This window comes from Tachypleus tridentatus, unplaced genomic scaffold, assembly GCF_004210375.1.
Source record: "Tachypleus tridentatus isolate NWPU-2018 unplaced genomic scaffold, ASM421037v1 Hic_cluster_2, whole genome shotgun sequence".
NCBI classification, from domain to species: Eukaryota; Metazoa; Arthropoda; class Merostomata; order Xiphosura; family Limulidae; genus Tachypleus; species Tachypleus tridentatus.
Window position 1 is genome coordinate 18950350 of NW_027467782.1, and position 20793 is coordinate 18971142.

General features: G+C 31.4%; 2 long non-coding RNA genes across 10 annotated transcripts in view; both read left to right on the forward strand.

Moving 5' to 3' along the window:
• Nucleotides 1-13619, forward strand: part of LOC143242919 (uncharacterized) — a 35242-nt gene extending 21623 nt beyond the window's left edge. For 7 of the 9 annotated variants that reach the window (XR_013023453.1, XR_013023454.1, XR_013023460.1 and 4 more), the window contains 4 exons: nucleotides 2798-2915; nucleotides 10656-10736; nucleotides 12193-12313; nucleotides 12973-13619. This is a non-coding gene — a long non-coding RNA (uncharacterized LOC143242919). The remainder of the gene's footprint in view (nucleotides 1-2797; nucleotides 2916-10655; nucleotides 10737-12192; nucleotides 12314-12972) is intronic. The other 2 variants (XR_013023455.1, XR_013023456.1) reach the window with 2 other exon arrangements.
• The window catches only part of LOC143242918 (uncharacterized), an 81154-nt gene that overhangs the window by 42261 nt on the left and 18100 nt on the right, over nucleotides 1-20793 (forward strand). The gene's annotated exons all lie outside the window — the stretch shown is intronic.

The window sequence follows — 20793 nt, forward strand, 5'->3', positions numbered from 1 at the left end:
CATGTTGTGGTTCCCTGACATGTGCTCGTTATGGTGGCAAGGACCACAATGCCTATGAATGTGACATGGACCCAAATTGCGTCAACTGCAATGGTTCTCACCCTTCCTTCTTTCGTTCTTGCCCAAAATGGTTGGAGGAAAAAGAGGTGCAGCGTTTGAAAACGACTCATAACATTAGTTATCCTGAGGCTCGGAAATTGCTGCCCACCACTCCATCTCAGACATATGCTGCTGCACTTTATTCCACAACTTCACCCTGATCCTGTACTTCATATCGGTGAAGTTTTGCTGCCAGTGGTCCCTGAGACCAAGTTCCTGGGGCTTATCTTTGACCATAAGCTGACCTTTATACCACACTTAAAGCAGCTACGGGTCAAATGCACAAAACTGCTGAACATCCTCCGTGTCCTCTCTCCTTCCAGTTGGGGAGCAGATCGATGTTCTATGTTAAAGGTATATCGTGCTCTTATTCGATCAAAATTCAACTATGGATCAGTGGTCTGTGGCTCTGCCAGACCCTCAGCTTTGAAGATGCTAGACCCCATTCATCACCAAGGACTTCGACTCTGCACTGGAGCATTCCGCACCTCTCCAGTTCAAAGCTTATACATTGAATCTCATGAACCTTCTCTGCACTTTTGCCATTTGCAACTATCTTTACTATATTATTCAAAACTTCATTCCCTACCAAAGCATCCCACCTGGGTGTGTGTTTTCCTTCCTCGGTGGGCTGTACTTTTTCAGAACAGATGATCTGCCATTGCTCCATTTGACCTTCGCATCCTGGCTTAATTGGATAATATTGCAGATTCCACAGGTCAGCCCATCCCACCATTGCTTATTACAGCCCCCAAATGTTACCTTTCTTTCAGTCATTTGAAAAAGGCAGATACTCCAGCTTGGAAGTACCGTCATTTATTTAATGAACATTTTTCAAACAATCATTCCGTTCCCATTCTCAGATGCTTCCAAATCAGGTAATTCAGTGGGCTCTGCTATGGTTTGCCGTGGTTCAGTAGTTGCGTGTAGAATCCCTTCTACAGCTTCTGTGTTCACTGCTGAACTGTATGCAATATCTCTTGCCCTGGATCATATTGCAGCTGAGCAGTACTCCAACTGCACCATTTATACTTATTTGCTAAGTTCTATACTGGCCCTGGAATCGCTACACGTTGCCTCATACCCTGTTCTCGCTGATATTCAAAACTGACTGGCCAATTTCTCATTAACTGCTACTTCTATCCAGTTTTTCTGGATACCAGGCCATTTTGGTATTCACGGGAACGAGCTTGCAGACAGGGCAGCTTAATCTATCTGCTCTGGCACTATCACCACTGTGCCTATTCCATACATGAACTATGGTTTTGTATTCAAGGCTCGGCTCCATGCCAGCTGGCAGTCTACTTGGAGTGAACAACGCGACAACAAGCTTTTCAAATAAAACCCTATATTGGGCTTTGGCCATCTAGCTTTCGGAAGGAGGAAGTTGTTCTAACTAGACTACGCATTGGTCACAGTTTTTTAACATATCATTTTATTTTATCTGGAACTGATGCACCAGTGTGTAGTTTGTGTAACACTCAAATCACTATCAGCCACATTTTACTTTCTTGCTATCGTTACGATTCTCAACGATGGCACTATTTTAACCATGTTTTTTCCCAGGGTTTATCTGTAACATTGGACAGTGTTATTGGTGATGGTGACACTGTCCACCTTGATAAAGTTTTTAGTTTTTTAATGGCCATTAATCTTTTTAATCTCATTTAAGTCTTGAATATTTATTCATTTCACCTTTTAATTGTGGTTCCCTTTTACAGTTTCATTTTCTCCAGTTCAATTTGACATTGAAAAGGGCCAGAACATTAAATAACTTAACACAGGACTGGTAAGGCCAACTTCAGGTGACTAACGCTGCTGTTTTAACTATCCGTTTGAACTACCCATTAGTCATCCTGGCGAGTTATTCTCATTTTGCTGCATGTCTTTTAAACTTTTATTACTTTACCCTTTGGAACTAGCCATAATGACACATAACCCGGAACCAGGACTGGAAAGACCAACTTCAGGTGACTGACGGTGGTTCTGGTACTTGCCAGTTAGTCTTACTGGCAGGTTATGATCATTACCATTCTGCTACAGAAGTTCTTTACAACTTTGTGGACTGGATGTCAACATTGGTTTTATGTAGTTTTCTGTTTTAATTGCTGTTTTGTTTTTACCTTTGTTTACTTTTGCAAATTTTACTACATTTACTTTTACCTTCTTGCTGGACATTTGGCTACTCGTTATTACGATTTTGCTAATGTCTTTTAAAACTTGTATTATTTTACATTTTGATAATGGCTGCTATGACACATAACCCAGAACCAGGACTGGAAAGACCAACTTTAGGTGACTGGCGGTGGTTCTTGAACTTACCTGTTAGTCTTCCTGGCGGGTTATGATCATTACCATTTTGCTATAGAAAGTCCTTTAGAACTTTTTTTACTCTGCTTTCTCTCTTAACATTGTAGACTAGATGTCAACATTGGATTTATACTTTTTCTGTTTTTCAATGATGTTTTGTTTTACCTTCATTTCATTTTGTGTATTTTACTACATTTACTTTATTTTTACCTTTTTACTGGATGTTTGGTGCAGATAGCTAAGCTGCTTTGTGACATAAGACACAAAATCAATCAACGTAAATCACACACTACATCACTGAAATGTTTTATCTTGTTACTCTCAACATGGCTACAGTTCAGTTATATTCATCTCTTGCAGAAAGGTGATATAACTATTTTAATTTCAGGAACTGATCCTTTATAAGTAAGAACAGTGTAAGAAAGGTGACAAATGCAAGTTTTCCCACGATGATGTTGAAAATAAGAGTGAAAAGAAGAGTATTTATGTAGACTTGAGAGATGAAGGTAATGTAGTTTATTTTTTTATCTATGTATCTATTATCTGTTAATAACGTAAAGTTTAAAGGTTTTTTAAATCAACTGTATGGTTTTCTGTGTTTGCATTATTAGCGTTAGACTACTGAAGCATTTTAAGAGTTTAAATGTCCATCTTCAGTTGTATCTTTTAGAAAATTAATGTAGATAAATCTAATTCTGTTAAGGGTTTATATCTTTTATTTCAATTATAAAAAGTTTAAATTCTATATTTTTTGGTCAATATGAATTTTTATCTAATAAATAATTTGGATTTCAATCAGTTAATTATTACTTACTGCACTTGATAAACCAGAATAAACATATGATGTCATAGAAGAATATTCCTACAGCTTTCAAATAGTCAAAAATATTTTCAGAAGTAAAACCACAACAACAAAAGAAACAAAATTCCTGTCTTTGGTATTTTTCCTCTTTTCCCTGAGCCTTACATTGAGATCATTTGTTCACATTTATGAGAGCTCTGGGTATCTAATATGTTGATAAACCAAATTACTGCTGCAGTAATATATGATCAGTGTATTGACGATAGAAATTCCCATTTTTAGCTGAACATGCTACTGGTAAGATTTCCCAGGAATTTAGTTAAAAGTTATATACGGACTTTAATTCTCAGGAAATTAGATTCATGGGTTTAGCCAGTGATTTCTTCTTCTTTTCAGTAAAACAATGTTTCTAAGTAAGAATGTAATCAATAAGAAGACATTTGGACTCTGTTTTTCTTTGTTTTTAACACTTTTTATTTTAGCCTGTCATATTCCACACCATTTCAAGAGTTTTAGTTTTCCACTACTTTTCATGCTTCCAAGTTGTTTGCTTTGGGAGAGGATTGTTCTTCTCATACTTTTGTTTCTGTTGATACCAGTTCTACCAGGGGACTGGTACATGTTGATAAACTTTACCATACCTCAAATCTGGTTGATATACCTGTGGTAGTTGTGACTCAGATGTCATTTGTGTGGCTTTACTCTTATTTACACATGGGAGAATTGAGTATTTCATGTCATTAATGTATGGATTTTGGTAAGTTAGATATTTATATGTTCTTTACTACCTAAGTTATTTTAAACGAATTATAAATGAGATGTTGATTATTAATTGTGTTATCACCAGATACATTTAATCATTTCGCAAGTACATTAATCTTACATACTTTGTGGTCTCGACAGATTTCATGGCTTTGTTAGTTCATTATTAGTAATTTCACTCGGTATGTTTAGGTGTAGCTTGTTTGTAAGTTGCATATTATTACTACTAGTAACATATAATTATTTTATTTTTCAAAATTGTTGATTTTGTGCTTAACCATTTTCTCTTCATAATCCACTATTTAATATTCTTCCACACAGTGTCCACTTCATTGCTCTAAATCATGTTTTCCATTTCAGGACTTTCCTGTTTGTTTGGACAAACCTCAGTTCTTTTTTTACTCTATGAGAATTTGTGCTCTTCTTTCTATGAATAACTAGATAATGTTTGCTTCTACTCATTCACAGTCCATAGACCACACTTCACTGATTCTACAAGTTACAATAGAGTGAGGATTCCTCATGACAGTGGGGGGAAATCCATTCTTAACTCCTCTCAATAACCCATTCATTTGGTGTAGTTTTCTTCTTTTCAACCTCATTTGGGCCCAGCCTTCTCCTTTTCAGGTTTGGAACAAGCAGTTCACATGTTCTTCACCTCATATTTCTTGCAGTTAAATGTATTCTATCTTTGTGGGGATGTGAACTATGGATCAAACTTGTTTGTATTCACTTTAGTGGGAACTGTGAGATCAGTGAAACTTCTCACCCATACACACTGCCTGCATCCATATACTAGTAACAACATTTACTAGTTCATGTCTTGCCTTACGTATTGTATGTTATAAAATGTTTTTTCATTGTAAGTTTAATTGTCTTCATTAGTAAAACTTGATTTCTTTGCTTATGTGATGTTAACATGCATCTGCTTGCAGAAGAACTGAGTCATTTAACCAATCAAAATAAGAGTTTGTGATACTTATTTTAGCAATCAATCAAAACTATGATTAAATCAGTTCTCATGAAAGTAATAAACTAATTGAAATTAATGTTTCTAGTTATTCCGAATATCCGGATGATCAAAATATTTGTTAGGTACAAACTTGCATAAGAGGCAGGTTTGGGGATGCTTTATGACTTCCATTGCAATTAAATTTACTATTCCTGTCATTGTTAATGCAAAGCTACAGAAGCTATCTATCACTGCACCAATTTTGAACCATTGACTGTCAACTCTCTGGCTATTTAAATAATTAGGTGTAAATTTATTGTATTTTGATTTCTTTTCACACTGTGTGATGTTTTTGCTTTACAATTGTATCACTATTATTTAAAGTTGTATTAGTGTGAGCACATTTAGAGCAGGAGCCCAAGTGGTCCAATCATTCATATTTTTAGTATTTAATAACTGTGTTCTTCAGTTCTGTATGAGAGAATGCAGGTGAGCTGAAGGGATCCATAGGGGTAAACATTATGCACATTTTTCAGAGATTAATAATAATATTGTTTAATATTATATTTAAATAGACATGAATTTAAGGTAGAGATCAAGGGAGTTGAAACCCCATCCCTTCTAGCTATTCTTTTTTTTCTTTTTTGAAAAGTAATCCCTGTATCATTTAATGTTTTTATCTGTGGGGTCTTAACTCCTCCCTCCATTTCCCCCCCCTTCATTTGATTAGGAAAACAGTCAATAGTATTGAAAATAAATATTAGGTTTCAATATCTGTTTGATTGGTCTATTAATTACCTTTATTATTATTTATTTGAAATTAGTTTATTTTGAATCTATAACAGTCAGGTTATAAGCCATTAACTTATGAATACAATAATATGAACATCAACTTAATGTTTCCCTGGTAAATTATCAGGCCTTGGTTTTTATCCAGAAATTAACAGTGTGCATGCATTCTAGACTTTATGGAGATTTGTTTTCCTTAAAGAAAGTGTTATTTTTTGGAATTTATAATGCATAATGGAGGTGTTTAGACATTTTCATTGTTGGTTGGTTAGCTTGGCATTTCATGGTGCAAAGCAACTAGGCTGTCTGCACCAGACATTTTGGTAATGAAGTTAGAAAAAAATTACCTTTTTTATCTAAATGGTAATAAAAAAAACTTTATTTTAACCAAAATTTTGAAAAAAATTTATGGTTATTATTTCTTACATCATTTGTAGCCCTTATATTTATGACACTTGTAGCTCTTGTAACTTATGCCTACTTTAAAATCTGTTTTTCATTGTTTGAATGTTATAATGTCACAAATGTTTTAGTACTGTTAATATCCAAAATAAGTAAAAATGCAAGTGACAAAAAAGAATTGAAAACAAACTGATGTTTGCAAACACTAAAATGTGAATAGAGGTGTAGACATGGTTTTCCTTTCAAAATATAATAATTTATTTCAATTAAAGTTTAAAATGTTTGTTTTTATTTTCCAATTGATCACATTAGTAGAAATAAAGATATAGATTTTCAGTTGTTCATTACAACCTATATGAACTAATAATAATAGACTAATTAATTTTATCACTAGTTCCTTGTAACGCATAGGTATAAATAAAAAATGAATGTGATGTACACTTATCAATTAAACTAGTAGAAGTCTAATTATAACTGCTCCTTTATAAAAGAAAGAAAGAAAAACTATTCTTGCTATGAGAACAGTTGTTAAGAAAGTTTAAATGTACTTGGATATAGCACATAGACTATCATGTGTTGATAAAGTTAAAATATAGGTTGTTTCTTATAGCTTTGTAAAGTTTCTTTTGTTGTGAATTCTGAATGTATTTGTGTATAAAATTATATTTTAAAGCTATAGAAATTTTCTTCAAAGAGAAAATATATGATAACTTTACATAATGTAAGTAAGCTTATACAGTTTAAAGATGGGTTGAACTGATAACAAATCTTATTAAAAGTTTAACATGATAGTGAATGTATAGTGTTTGGAAAAGATTTTGTCATCATCAGGTTTAATAATATACCTATACACTGAAATGTATATTGTATGAACAAAGAGGTTACATAACTTGAGATTGTTTAAAGCATAATAAAGTTATTTTGTTGATGCTCTGTTTATAATTACTGTTTTTACTTTTTAATAAACACATTATGATTTTATTAAGTTGCAGTGTTTGTAAACATATTTTTAATATGTTCACCAAATAAAATACTGTCATCAAATTGTACAATTTTACTATTTAGTGAATATGGTAGGAAATTGCAAAATATTGTGATGTAAATATTTATTAAGTAATGTTCTAGAATGTTTATTTTGTTCAAATAATGAAGATAAATAAATTGTTTAACTAAAATGGCAACTGTTAAAAGATGAAAGCTGTCATGTGAAATTAAGGGTAATTTAAAATTAGTGAAAAAAAAAAAGAGTGAAAGAAAAAATTAAAAATGATACCACGTTAGAATAATGTTGTGGTTGAAAAAATTAAGGAGTAAGCACGTGCTTTTCTTGTTTGGGTTATAAAAGGTGTGGTACTAATGGGTTAAGTGTAATTGATCAGTTCAAGGAATTATTTTCCACAAAGTAGGGCACACAATTCTTATCTAATGAGATTATTAGGGATTCAGTAACAAAGAAGGGAAGAGGAACATTATTTAATGTTGTCCTTTGCATAATTTTGCTTCTTTCATAAGTACTCTTAACTGGTGGTAATAAATACAAACTGTAGATGTTTAAATCCTTAAACAGAACTAATTTACAAAAATTGTAAACTTGTTAAGCATTTTTAAGAAGAAACCCCCCACTAAAAAAGTAAGTTCTAATACAGAAAATCAAGATTTTCTAACTTGTTTACTATACCACTTGGATGGAAAGTACATAAGTTATAAAATATTTCTATTTAATGTTGTTTTTAAGCATTAAACACACAGAAAATACATTTTGTCATTTAAAAACTTGACAGTCAGACATGTACAGATCATATATAAATTTGTAACTGTAAAGGTGATGCATTTGGTTTGTTCTCTCAAAACATCTCAGTGATGGTATACTTAACATGTGATGAAACTTGTGGTTACCATGAAACACATTCATCTGTTTAAAAAAACTGATACTGACACTCATAATGTATAAATATTAAAAACAGACTTATTTGTGAGCTTTCTGATATTTTAGTTATTAAACTTTCTATATTCCAGTTGGTAACAAAACATTTTGTTATCCCATTTCACAGTGTCAGGATGGCATCTGCATAGTGCTTGATATTGGTGGTGTTGCACAGCATCATCCTTATCATACAGTTGAATGTTTCTGCAGAGTTGACTTGGCACCTGCTGAAATTGGTAAATCCATCTAGTATTAAAAAATGCTGTCTTCTCTGTAAATCCTGTCTTCATTAGGATTTGGCAATAACCTTTACTGAGGTTGATCTTTGAAGAGAACCTGACCTTGTAATTTCTAGGTTGTCCATAGTTTCAGAGTTGAACTTCATCACAAGATTCAGCTTTTGGAAATTTATTTAGAAACAGTTAACCTATCTCTAATTTTTGTGATTAAAACTGGTAAATGGTAGGCTAAATTTGAAGGCTTAACAATTCCAGCTTCCAACATTGCCTCAGCTTCCTGCTTTGTAAGGTACAGTGGAGCGCCATTAAACTGCGAAATTGCTTAAGCCGCTGTAGCAAGTCTTGTCCCAGAATTTTTGATGTATTAAATCTACTACCTGGCTTTTTAAAGTTTCTCACACTCTCCTTGTCGTTGACACTGACATGACAAATATGAGCGAGAATTATCGCGGCTCACCGCTAATTTAAGAAAGTGCAAAAACGTGGCTTACGAATTTAATCCTGGCTTTATAACTTCAAGGAGATATTTAAAAAGGATTTGCTTTAATTTGGGAAATAAATAGAATATATTACAGTATAAATTGACCGTTAATCTACCTTATCCGCCCTGTATGCCAGCTTTATGGAGGCTGCCATTGTTACCGAATCACACCTCTCCATACATTAAACTTAATCCGAGGTAAATCCGTGAAAAAAAGTGATCAATAATTAAAGTATTATTTTTAATTCGATAATCCAATATTTTTATGGAATTGTATAAATATTAGCCACAAACCCAATAGCCATCACTTCAGTTTCTGAGCTGTTGGCGACTTCGGCTTTTCAGTCACAAAGGTTTAATCCGCGGACCTATTAAGCCGTGGTTAACAAGGTTGACTCCCCAAATACTGCATCTTAACGGCACTCCACTGTATTTCATTGCATAAGGTATCTGAAAGGGCTTCACTTTAGCTGGATACCATGTTGTTGTGTTGCACAAGGCCTATCTTTCCTGGTCTATCCATGAAGATATCTCTCCTCTTTACATTCTTTTATCAAAATTTGACATGATTATATATCATGTAATCTCCATGCTATTTGCACTTTTACTATAGTTGTGCACATATTGGTCTATTTATTTCCATTGTCCTTTGCATTTTCTTCTACCACAACTTACCACTGTGTAATCATGGCTGTGGCTTACCAAATGTTATACACTTAGTTAATAGTAATGTAAATTTATAAGTGTGTTGGACCACGAAAATTTCTACAGTAGGTATCTCTGACTTGCTGGCAGTGAAATTGACAAAAAATTAACAACATGCACTCCACTTGTTTTTTTTAAATAATATATGTTTGAAACAAGTTAAATGTATGTACAAAATTATTTACACTATGGAGATAATATTTGTATCTAAGACACTATACAGTTTTCTTTTATTGTCCAAAGTCCACTTAAGCCAATTCAACAGTTTTAGAATTCAGTTGACAAGCTAAACTTTTATTTCTTTTAATCACAGTGGTATCATGATATCACATGAGCTACTACGGTTGTATCCTTAACTTTCAGTATTATTCTGTTTTTTGTACTTCCAATTATCATCTTTCTTTTGTTGAAGTCCACATATGTGGGTTCAATTGGTTTAGAACACCCTTTTATGAGACATAATATTCTCCTTATCTCTTTTAAACTTTAAATGTCACCCTAACCTACCAACCATTCACTTCCACAACAGTTAACTTTACAAAGTCTAACTTTTCTGTGACAGAAGTTCTCTCTCATGTGACTTTTACTCTCTTTTCATTCATCTAGTTATAGTTATTTATACATATATCACAGTCTTGACATCACTGGATTGTAAACACAGTGTTCAATAGCCTTAACATCAGTGAGTTACAAAGTAAATTAATTAGTAACACTACCTGCACTAAACAGTCTTATATTCAAGTTGGTGTAAAGTTTAAACATAAGTTTTCTCTGAAGATCTTATTCTCTGTCTATCCACACTTCAATACAAGTTTACTTGTTGAATTTCATATTTTGTACTTTTGTCTTCCTCTCTTTATGTTTATGAAGGATAGTATACTTTTAATATATTTTCATAAAAAATGTACATAAGTTGTTGTCATTGTTTTAAGTTGTTTAGATTTTTTATACACAAGACTTTATTGACTTATAACAATTTAGATCTTTATTACATTCTTTTAATGAAAACGTGTGTAAAGTGTAACAGTTAATATATAAATTTGGGAAATAAGTACATACACATATATGTAAGTATAAAAGACATTGTGTACAAAAATTTTTATTTTTGTCTGATTGCATGTTTGTTCAATATTTAATTGAAATATATTTTGTAAGCATAGTATCAACAACAACATTATTTTGATTTGTAGATATCAAAATGAGAAGAAGGAAAAAGTTCAAGTGGAACAGCACAGGAAAAAGTAGAGTTTAAAGCTGGTCATCACATTGGTGTAAGTGATATTGTAAAACTGTATGACTGTCATCATATGATGAGTATTATTAGTAAGTTAAAGTTTGCTGACCATCATCATGGTGTAATTATAATAGATGAACTCCACTGGTCACCCTTTAATTTAATGAAATATAACTACTTGTTATCATCTATTGTAAATATTGATATTGTTTGATTGACATAAGAAGTGATCAACAGTTTGTAAAATCATTCTTGAAATTACTGATCATCGCTGTGATATAAATAATAATATATTTATTTTAAACATAGCTTGTACTTTGCTTAAGAAGAGGTAAGCTAACCTTACAAATAGCAAGATAACTTGATGTAGAATTTTAACATTATATAGTACAAAATGTATTATTAAGGAGTGTAGTCATAGAGCATATTTAAACTTGTCAAGTTTATTCTTTTCATTGTTAAGTACGTTTATCTGAAGAGTAAACTAGAATCTTCATAGTTATGTGTCTTCAAACAGCTCAGTGGACGAGAGATTCAACCCAGACTTGGCTGTAGAAGGCTAGATGGGTGAAGACCTCAAAGCATGAGGTCTTGTTTGCATGCTATTTTATCTCTTAAGGATTTTCATGGAAATGTTATTAAGGAATGTTGCTTAATTAAGTGCCCTCCGCTAGTACAGTGGAATGTCTCCGGATTTACAACACAAAAATCAGGTGTTCGACTCCCCTCGGTGGGCTGGGCAGCTAGCCCTTTGTGGCTTTGCTATAAGAAAAACACACAGCTTAATTAAACAGTGTGTGTTTTATCCAGTTCATCAATATCATTTGATATCATAGTTTGTTTCTTCAAAGAGAAAAAAAAAGTTGTACAGTGAAACATTTATATATTTTTATTTCTGTCTCCACATTACAGGCTGTGGTATCACAAGGATATTGGAAGAATTCTCTTTATACAAAAAAAGACATAATTATAATCTCTCTCTTTTTTTTATTAATACCAGCAAACTTGGTTGTCAGTGTTGACACATCAGTGAACAGTTTTGTGTCTTTTTGTAGCTGGGAAATTGAAAATTGATTTCAAAAGGATTTTATAGTTTTGGAGGAAATAAAAATAAACATTTAAACTCGAGCCAAAAGTTTAAAAAATACATATATTAATTTATTTCATGTTTTTAACCATCATTTAAGAATCAGTCCCAGTTCCAGATTTTTCTTAACTGAAAAGGGGGGCAGTGAGACATATGCTGGGATTAAATCTGAAATTATGGTAAAACTAAATTTATGGATAATAGTAGCTTTGGGGTTGGAGAACTATTTTAGCTCCTTCCCACTAGTGCTAGCTCTGTTAAGAAATATAATTGCAGAATTAATATATATAAATATTACTTTTAAATTTTGTCTATGTCAATGCTAACGTGTATGAGGTATATTTATCATAAAAGTTGAGGCCATTGGAACATATAAAAATTTAATCTTTGTAAACTTTCTTTGCAGTTGCACAACTGTGATTCATATCTGGAACTAACAACTGAGACCTTTATCCTGCAAGCAAATGTAGGATTAACATTGTTACCTAATCTTCATGAAGTGAACAGAAGAAAAGCAAACCTATATGGTAAGAAGATGTAGTCAGTATCAAGTATTACATAAAGAAAGTAACTGTTATAGTATGGAGTTGTGCCTTAAATTTAATTCAAGTGTCTGTTGAAGTAGGAAAGTTATAGTTAAGGTTTAATATGAAGTATCTATTTTAATAAAAGAATTGTTGACAAAATTTTAAAAAGTATGTTATAATAATACGAAGTTAGAACATAATATAAATTAGCTGTTAAAGTAAGATAGTGTTAAAAACCCTTATTATCAACTATAATAATAATTAATTTGTATTTAATGCTTATTAATTTAAAAAAAGATGTTCAGACTTGTTTAACAAAACCACAAATATTTCATTTTTTAGAAAAATCATGACATTGAAAATGTTAAAAGAAAGGTCTGTCTGTAAAAGGTAGTTTGCAAATTTTTTTACAGACACTAAAAAGCCTGAATGAAGCTTATAGCTAATAAGAATGATGAATGTATTGATATATGTAAAAATTATATATTTGCTTTGTTAGTTATTGTCAATGTTTCAAAATGTATTGAGAAAAATCAGGACAGATTATGTTGATTAAATATCATATAGATAATTATATCAGTAATTGTTGGTATCATTGTTAGTGGTATTTTGCACTAACATGGTGTTCATTATGATTGTTTTATACAATAAATTTTTAGGAGAGGAGGGGAAGCTTCCTGAAGCAGCTGATTGAGAAGATCATCTTACTGCTACAGTAGATGGAGAAGCTGTTCCAATCAATGAAAACCTATCTGATGAAGAATTGGATGTGTAATAAGTAGAAATCCTATAAAGTTACAATGTATCAAACTTAACTGTAGTGTGTGTAACTGAACATTGGCAGTGGCTTGTGTCACCCAGATTCTTCTTAAAGATAATTTCAAGATTGTTTTACAAAGTGCCCTACCACAGACATGATCTGTACCACTAGTAGATGTCTGCTCTACATTTATTTATTACTTACTTACCTATAGCTGAACATTTTTTGTAAAAAAAAAAAAAAAAAACACAGTTTATCGAACCTGATGTTTTGTTCAAAGTTACAAAGTTTGGTTTTAGCAATTTATTGCTCAATGCAGTGATTAATATAGTGTTTCTAGAATTGAAACGCTAAAGTTACCTTAAAAACAAAAATTGTGTAAGATTGATAAAATGTTTTAAGTAAAACAAGATATAACAGAAGTAAAAGTGATTTTTAGAAAGCAATAATTTTTCTATATTTATGAATTTCATTGTGAAATGTATATTTTTCATTGAATATCTCGTTATAAATATTCATTATTGTAAAATAAATGAATAAAATGAAGCAGTGTGAGTTTAATTCATTGATTTGCACACATCAAATAGTGTTTTTAATTTTTGTTAATGTATAGTTGTATTTATTGAATACAAAACAATATTTAATCAACTTTCTACAAAATTCACAGAAGGATATAAACAAAAGCAAACATAATGCATTTCTGACAGTTAAACAGAAATAACAAAAAGTGAAAACAGATATATTGATATTTAACCCACACAAACTTATGAAAAGGGTACATGAACAGACCAAGTACAGTTTGCCTAGGCAGAAAACATCCAGGGGAAGTGTCTTGGAATACAACAAATAATGCCAAATGAAGTACATCTGGGTAAAAACATCCAATGGAAGAACTTTACATGAGTTTGCAAGATCAACAAGTGCAGTATGCTCGGACAGAAAACATCCAGGGAATTGTCTTCAAGATAAAATATTATGGTAAAGAGTAATCCACTAGGAAAAATATCTAGAGAAAGCATTTTAGGATATGTTAGATAATGCCAAGTGCAGTCCATCCAGGCAAAAACATCCAGTGGAAGCACCATGCATGAGAACTATTTGATCAACAAGTGTAGTGTGCCCAGAGAATCACCTCAGATATACAATACTGTGGCCAAGTGAGGTCTACAGGGAAAGACATCCATGGAAAGCACCATAAGATATGTTGAATTATGCCAAGTGAAGTCCATCCAGGCAAGCATCTTTAAGTGGAAGTGCTTTGCATGAGAACTATTTGATGAACAAGAGTGGTCTCCCCTGGTAACACCCAGGAGGTAGCACCTTTGGTATAAATATGATCTGGTCAAGTACTGGTATAAAAACATGCAGAGTAAGTGTCTTGGGTTAAGACAGATTATGTTAAGTGCAGTCCATCTGGGCAGAAAATATCCTGTGGAAACACCTTTCATAAGAATTTTGTGAGCAACAAGTGCAGTTAACCTGAGCAAAAATGTTCAGGGAAAGTGCCTTGGATCCTGATTGTTATATTACAGTGTAATCATTGTTCAGTATCACAGTAAGAATAACAATGCTAGCCCTCTTGTTGTTGAGTGGGTACACATAATCTACAAATTCAATTTTAGTTTATTGTACAAAAACTACTCAGGAGGAATCTTCCTTGGTCTACACTGAAGAAGTGGAAAGGACTCCTCTACTCCACTAGAAGAAAAGGGAATGGAATATATGTTGGGGAGTCCAGAGGAATGACACAGCAGATACAGTACTATGGGTGTCTGCAATTCCCTATATAGAAAGACTCTAATTATAGGAGCCATGAGTCATACATTTCAGTGTATAGGTATATTATTAAACCTGATGATGACAAAACCTTTTCCAAACACTATACATTCATTATCATGTTAAACTTTTAATAAGATTTGTTATCAGTTCAACCCATCTTTAAACTGTATAAGCTTACTTACCTTATGTAAAGTTATATATTTTCTCTTTGCAGAAAATTTCTATAGCTTTAAAATATAATTTTATACACAAATACATTCAGAATTCACAACAAAAGAAACTTTACAAACCTATAAAAAAACAACCTATATTTTAACTTTATCAACACATGATAGTCTATGTGCTATATCCAAGCATATTTAAACTTTCTCAACAACTGTTATCATAGCAAGAATAGTTTCTTTCTTTTATGAAGAGGGGGTCCAATTAGACTTCTAGTAGTTTAATTAATAAGTGTACATCACATTCATTGTTTTTATTATTTATACCTATGTGTTACAAGTAATTAGTGATAAAATTAATTAGAAAGTCTATTATTATTAGTTCATATAGGTTGTAATGAACAACTGAAAATCTATATCTTTATTTCTACTAATGTGATCAATTGGAAAATAAAAACAAACATTTTAAACTTTAATTGAAATAAATTATTATATTTTGAAAGGAAAACCATGTCTACACCTCTATTCACATTTTAGTGTTTCCAAACATCAATCTGTTTTCAATTCTTTTTTGTCACTTGCATTTTTACTTATTTTGGATATCAACAGTACTAAAACATTTGTGACATTATAACTTTCAAACAATGAAAAACAGATTTTAAAGTAGGCATATGTTACAAGAGCTACAAGTGTCATAAATATAAGGGCTACAAATGATGTAAGAAATAATAACCATAAATTTTTTTCAAAATTTTGGTTAAAATAAAGTTTTTTTTTATTATCATTTAGATAAAAAAGGTAATTTTTTTCTAACTTCATTACCAAAATGTCTGGTGCAGACAGCCTAGTTGCTTTGCACCATGAAATGCCAAGCTAACCAACCAACAATGAAAATGTCTAAACACCTCCATTATGCATTATAAATTCCAAAAAATAACACTTTCTTTAAGGAAAACAAATCTCCATAAAGTCTAGAATGCATGCACACTGTTAATTTCTGGATAAAAACCAAGGCCTGATAATTTACCAGGGAAACATTCAGTTGATGTTCATATTATTGTATTCATAAGTTAATGGCTGAATCTACACCTGACTGTTACAGATTCAAAATAAAGTAAATTCAAATAAATAATAATAAAGGTAATTAATAGACCAATCAAACAGATATTGAAACCTAATATTTATTTTCAATACTATTGACTGTTTTCCTAATTAAATGAAGGGGGAAAATGGAGGGAGGAGTTAAGACCCCACAGATAAAAACATTAAATGATACAGGGATTACTTTTCAAAAAATAAAAAAAAGAATAGCTAGAAGGGATGGGGTTTCAACTCCCTTGATCTCTACCTTAAATTCATGTCTATTTAAATATAATATTAAACAATATTATTATTAATTTCTGAAAAATGTGCATAATGTTTACCCCTATGGATCCCTTCACCTCACCTGCATTCTCTCATACATAACTGAAGAATACAGTTATTAAATACTAAAAATATGAATGACTGGACCACTTGGGCTCACACTTATACAACTTTAAATAATAGTGATACAATTGTAAAGCAAAAACATCACACAGTGTGAGAAAAAAATCAAAATACAATAAATTTACACCTTATTATTAAAATAGCCAGAAAGTTGACAGTCAATGGTTCAAAATTGGTGCAGTGATAGATAGCTTCTGTAGCTTTGCAGTAACAATGACAGGAATAGTAAATTTAATGGAAATGGAAGTCGTAAAGCATCCCCACACCTGCCTCTTATGCAAGTTTGTACCTAACAAATATTTTGATCATCTGGATATTTGGAATAACTGGAAACATTAATTTCAATTAGTTTATTATTAACATGACAACTGATTCAATCATAATTTTGATTAATTGCTAAAATAATTATTACAAACACTTATTTTGATTGGTTAAATGACTCAGTTCTTCTGTAAGCAGATGCACGTTAACGTCACATTAGTAAAGAAATCACAAGTTTTACTGATGAAGAAAATTCAACTTAAAATGAAAAACATTTTATAACATACAATACATAAGGCAAGACATGAACAAGTAAATGTCGTTACTAGTATATGGATGCGGGCAGTGTGTATGGGTAAGAAGTTTCACTGATCTCTCAGTTCCAACTAAAGTGAATACATACAAGTTTGATCCATAGTTCACATCCCCACAAAGATAGAATACATTTAACTGCAAGAAATATGAGGTGAAGAACATGTGAACTGCTTGTTCCAAACCTGAAAAGGAGAAGGCTGGGCCCAAATGAGGTTGAAAAGAAGAAAACTACCCAAATGAATGGGTTATTGAGAGGAGTTAAGAATGGATTTCCCCCACTGTCATGAGGAATCCTCCCTCTATTGTATCTTGTAGAATCAGTGGAGTGTGGTCTATGGACTGTGAATGAGTAGAAGCAAACATTATCTAGTTATTCATAAAGAGAAGAGCACAAATTATCATAGAGTGAAAAAAGAATTGAGGTTTGTCCAAACAAACAGGAAAGTCCTGAAATGGAAAACATGATTTAGGGCAATGAAGTGGACACTGTTGGGAAGAATTTTAAATTGTGGATTATGAAGGGAAAATGGTTTAGCACATGATTAACAATTTTGAAAAATAAAATAATTATATGTTACTATAGTAATAATTGTAACTTACAAACAATATAGGCTAAACATACCTAGTTAAATTACTAATAATGAACTAACAAAACCATGAAATCTGTTGAGACCACAAAGTATGTAAGATTAATGTACTTGCAAAGTGATTAAATGTATCTAGTAATAACACAATTAATAATCAGCATCTCATTTACAATTCATTTAAAATAACTTAGGTGATAAAGAACATATAAATATCTAACTTACCAAAATCCATACATTAATGACATGAAATACTCAATTCTCCCATGTGTAAATAAGAGTAAAGCCACACAAATGACATCTGAGTCACAACTACCATAGGTATATCAACCAGATTTGAAGTGTGGTAAAGTTTATCAACATGTACCAGTCCCCTGGTAGAACTGGTATCAACAGAAACAAAAGTATGAGAAGAGCAATTCTCTCCCAAAACAAACAACTTGGAAGCATGAAAAGTAGTGGAAAACTAAAACTCTTGAAATGGTGTAGAATATGACAGGCTAAAATAAAAAGTGTTAAAAACAAAGAAAAACAGAGTCCAAATGTCTTCTTATTGATTACATTCTTACTTAGAAACATTGTTTTACTGAAAAGAAGAAGAAATCACTGGCCAAACCCATGAATCTAATTTCCTGAAAATTAAAGTCTGCATATAACATTGAACTAAATTCCTGGGAAATCTTTCCAGAAGCATGTTCAGCTAAAAATGGGAATTTCTATCGTCAATACACTGATCATATATTACTGCAGCAGTAATTTGGTTTATCAACATATTAGACATCCAGAGCTCTCATGATTGTGAACAAATGTTCTTAATGTAAGGCTCAGGGAAAAGAGGAAAAATATCAAAGACAGGAATTTTGTTTCTTTTGTTGTTGTGGTTTTATTTCTTAAAATATTTTTGCCTATTTGAAAGCTGTAGGAATATTCTTCTATGATATCATATGTTTATTCTGGTTTATCAAGTGCAGTATGCAATAATTGATTGAAATCCAAATTATTTATTAGATAAAAATTCATCTTGACCAAAAAATATATAATTTAAACTTTTTATAATTGAAATGAAAGATATAAACCCTTAACAGAATTAGATTTATCTACATTAATTTTCTAAAAGGTACAACTGGAGATGGACATTTAAACTCTTAAAATGCATCAGTAGTCTAACACTAATAATGCAAACACAGAAAACCATACAGTTGATTTAAAAAACCTTTATACTTTACGTTGTTAACAGATAATAGATACATAGATAAAAAAAATAAACTACATTACCTTCATCTCTCAAGTCTACATAAATACTCTTCTTTTCACTCTTATTTTCAACATCATCGTGGGAAAACTTGCATTTGTCACCTTTCTTACACTGTTCTTACTTATAAAAAACATACAGTACAGATTTAGGATCAGTTCCTGAAATTAAAATAGTTATATCACCTTTCTGCAAGAGATGAATGTAACTGAACTGTAGCCATGTTGAGAGTTACAAGATAAAACACTTCAATGCTGTTGTGTGTGATTTACATAAAGCAGACTTTGAACACTTGTTTTGATTCACCCTAAGAGTATCAGTGACCTAACTATTGAAAAACACACAAAAATTATGAAAACTAATTTAATATTAAAGATAGCTATGTACAGTATAAGAATTCATGCTTTCAGTTAATATGTACACAATACTTGCACCACACACTTGTTACATAAGTTGTTTTATTTTTTAAAGTTATAAAAACAGATAAAATGTACCAACATGCATTTTTAAAATGTATAAAAATAACATTCAATGAAGTTACAGTAATATAATAGCTTATGCCTTTTGTTTTGAATGAGTTTTAGCTATGTAAATAATGTCATTGTAGTTATGAAGCCAATTATTGTTGGTTAGTCACAATTATCTACCTGATTTATGTCTCTGCAAAGTGTTATAACTGCAGAACTCATATGGAATAAAACTATTTCTTTCCAACCACTCCAAAAGTAAATATTTAACTCTCACTGATAAAGAATAAATATTTATAATTAAAAGTTATACATTGGTACAATTTTAGTGCCAGACCTTAAAAAAATAATGAAAAATAAATATTTAGAACTTTAAATGGGTGAAATTGTAAACCTGATGTTCCACACTTTAGAAATTATTTATTTATGACTAATGCTAAAAAAATCCTCACTTATGTCAGGGAAATGTATCTCTAAAAGTAGAAAGCAAAGAGGTTCCATCTTTAAACACATTTAAGACTACATATCAAGAGCAATATTAATATGGTAGAATACATCATGATGTATTTCAGTTTCTATATAATACATAAGGTATAAAAACCATAATAATTCTGGAAAGTATTTTAACTTTTTCTTGAATAACTCAGTTTGAAAGATTCAACTTATGTTATTTGCTATTTCTAAAAAATAATATCTTAAAAACCTTTATGACCTACTTAGACAGCCAGATCATTGACGTACCCAAAGATAATCTGTATTGATAACACTTTATGTAGTAATTCTTAAAAGTCTTCAGTTAACTATAAAATCCTATGTTTTTTAGTACTATGAAACCTCACATTGACATCTTCTCCTGCTCATTTTACACCACTTCAAAACAAGCAAAAGCAACACTGGAAAAAAAGAAAAAAAATCAAAATCTTTGTATTTATATGTTTACAAAAACATGCCATATCAACATGTAGGGAGAGGTTAAGTGATTAACAATATATCGTATTTCGTGATGACGAGAAACCAACTTGAAGTAAAAATGTATTTCAGGACAACTGTTGCAAACTCCTTCTTTGTTAATCTAGAGATGACCTAAGAAGGTCAAAACATTGTTCTCAATTTTGTTTTGGTATCACCAGTTGTCCTAAGATACATATCACATACTTGTTATGTTACTGGAAAGTCATACAACAATAGGAATATACAAATTTCAGAATTTCTTGCTCACACTCTCTTTCAAATTACATAGAAATAACTTATGGGAAAGCTTGTCTAATCTAGCATTTGTATTAGGTAAAAATAAAATAATAAACCTTTATACTCCATACACAAATTATACTGCACAACAATTTTTTTGAAATTTTTTGATTCCTGAAAAGGTTTTGCTGATTGTGGCAGGTATCTGGTGGGTATGCACAAATA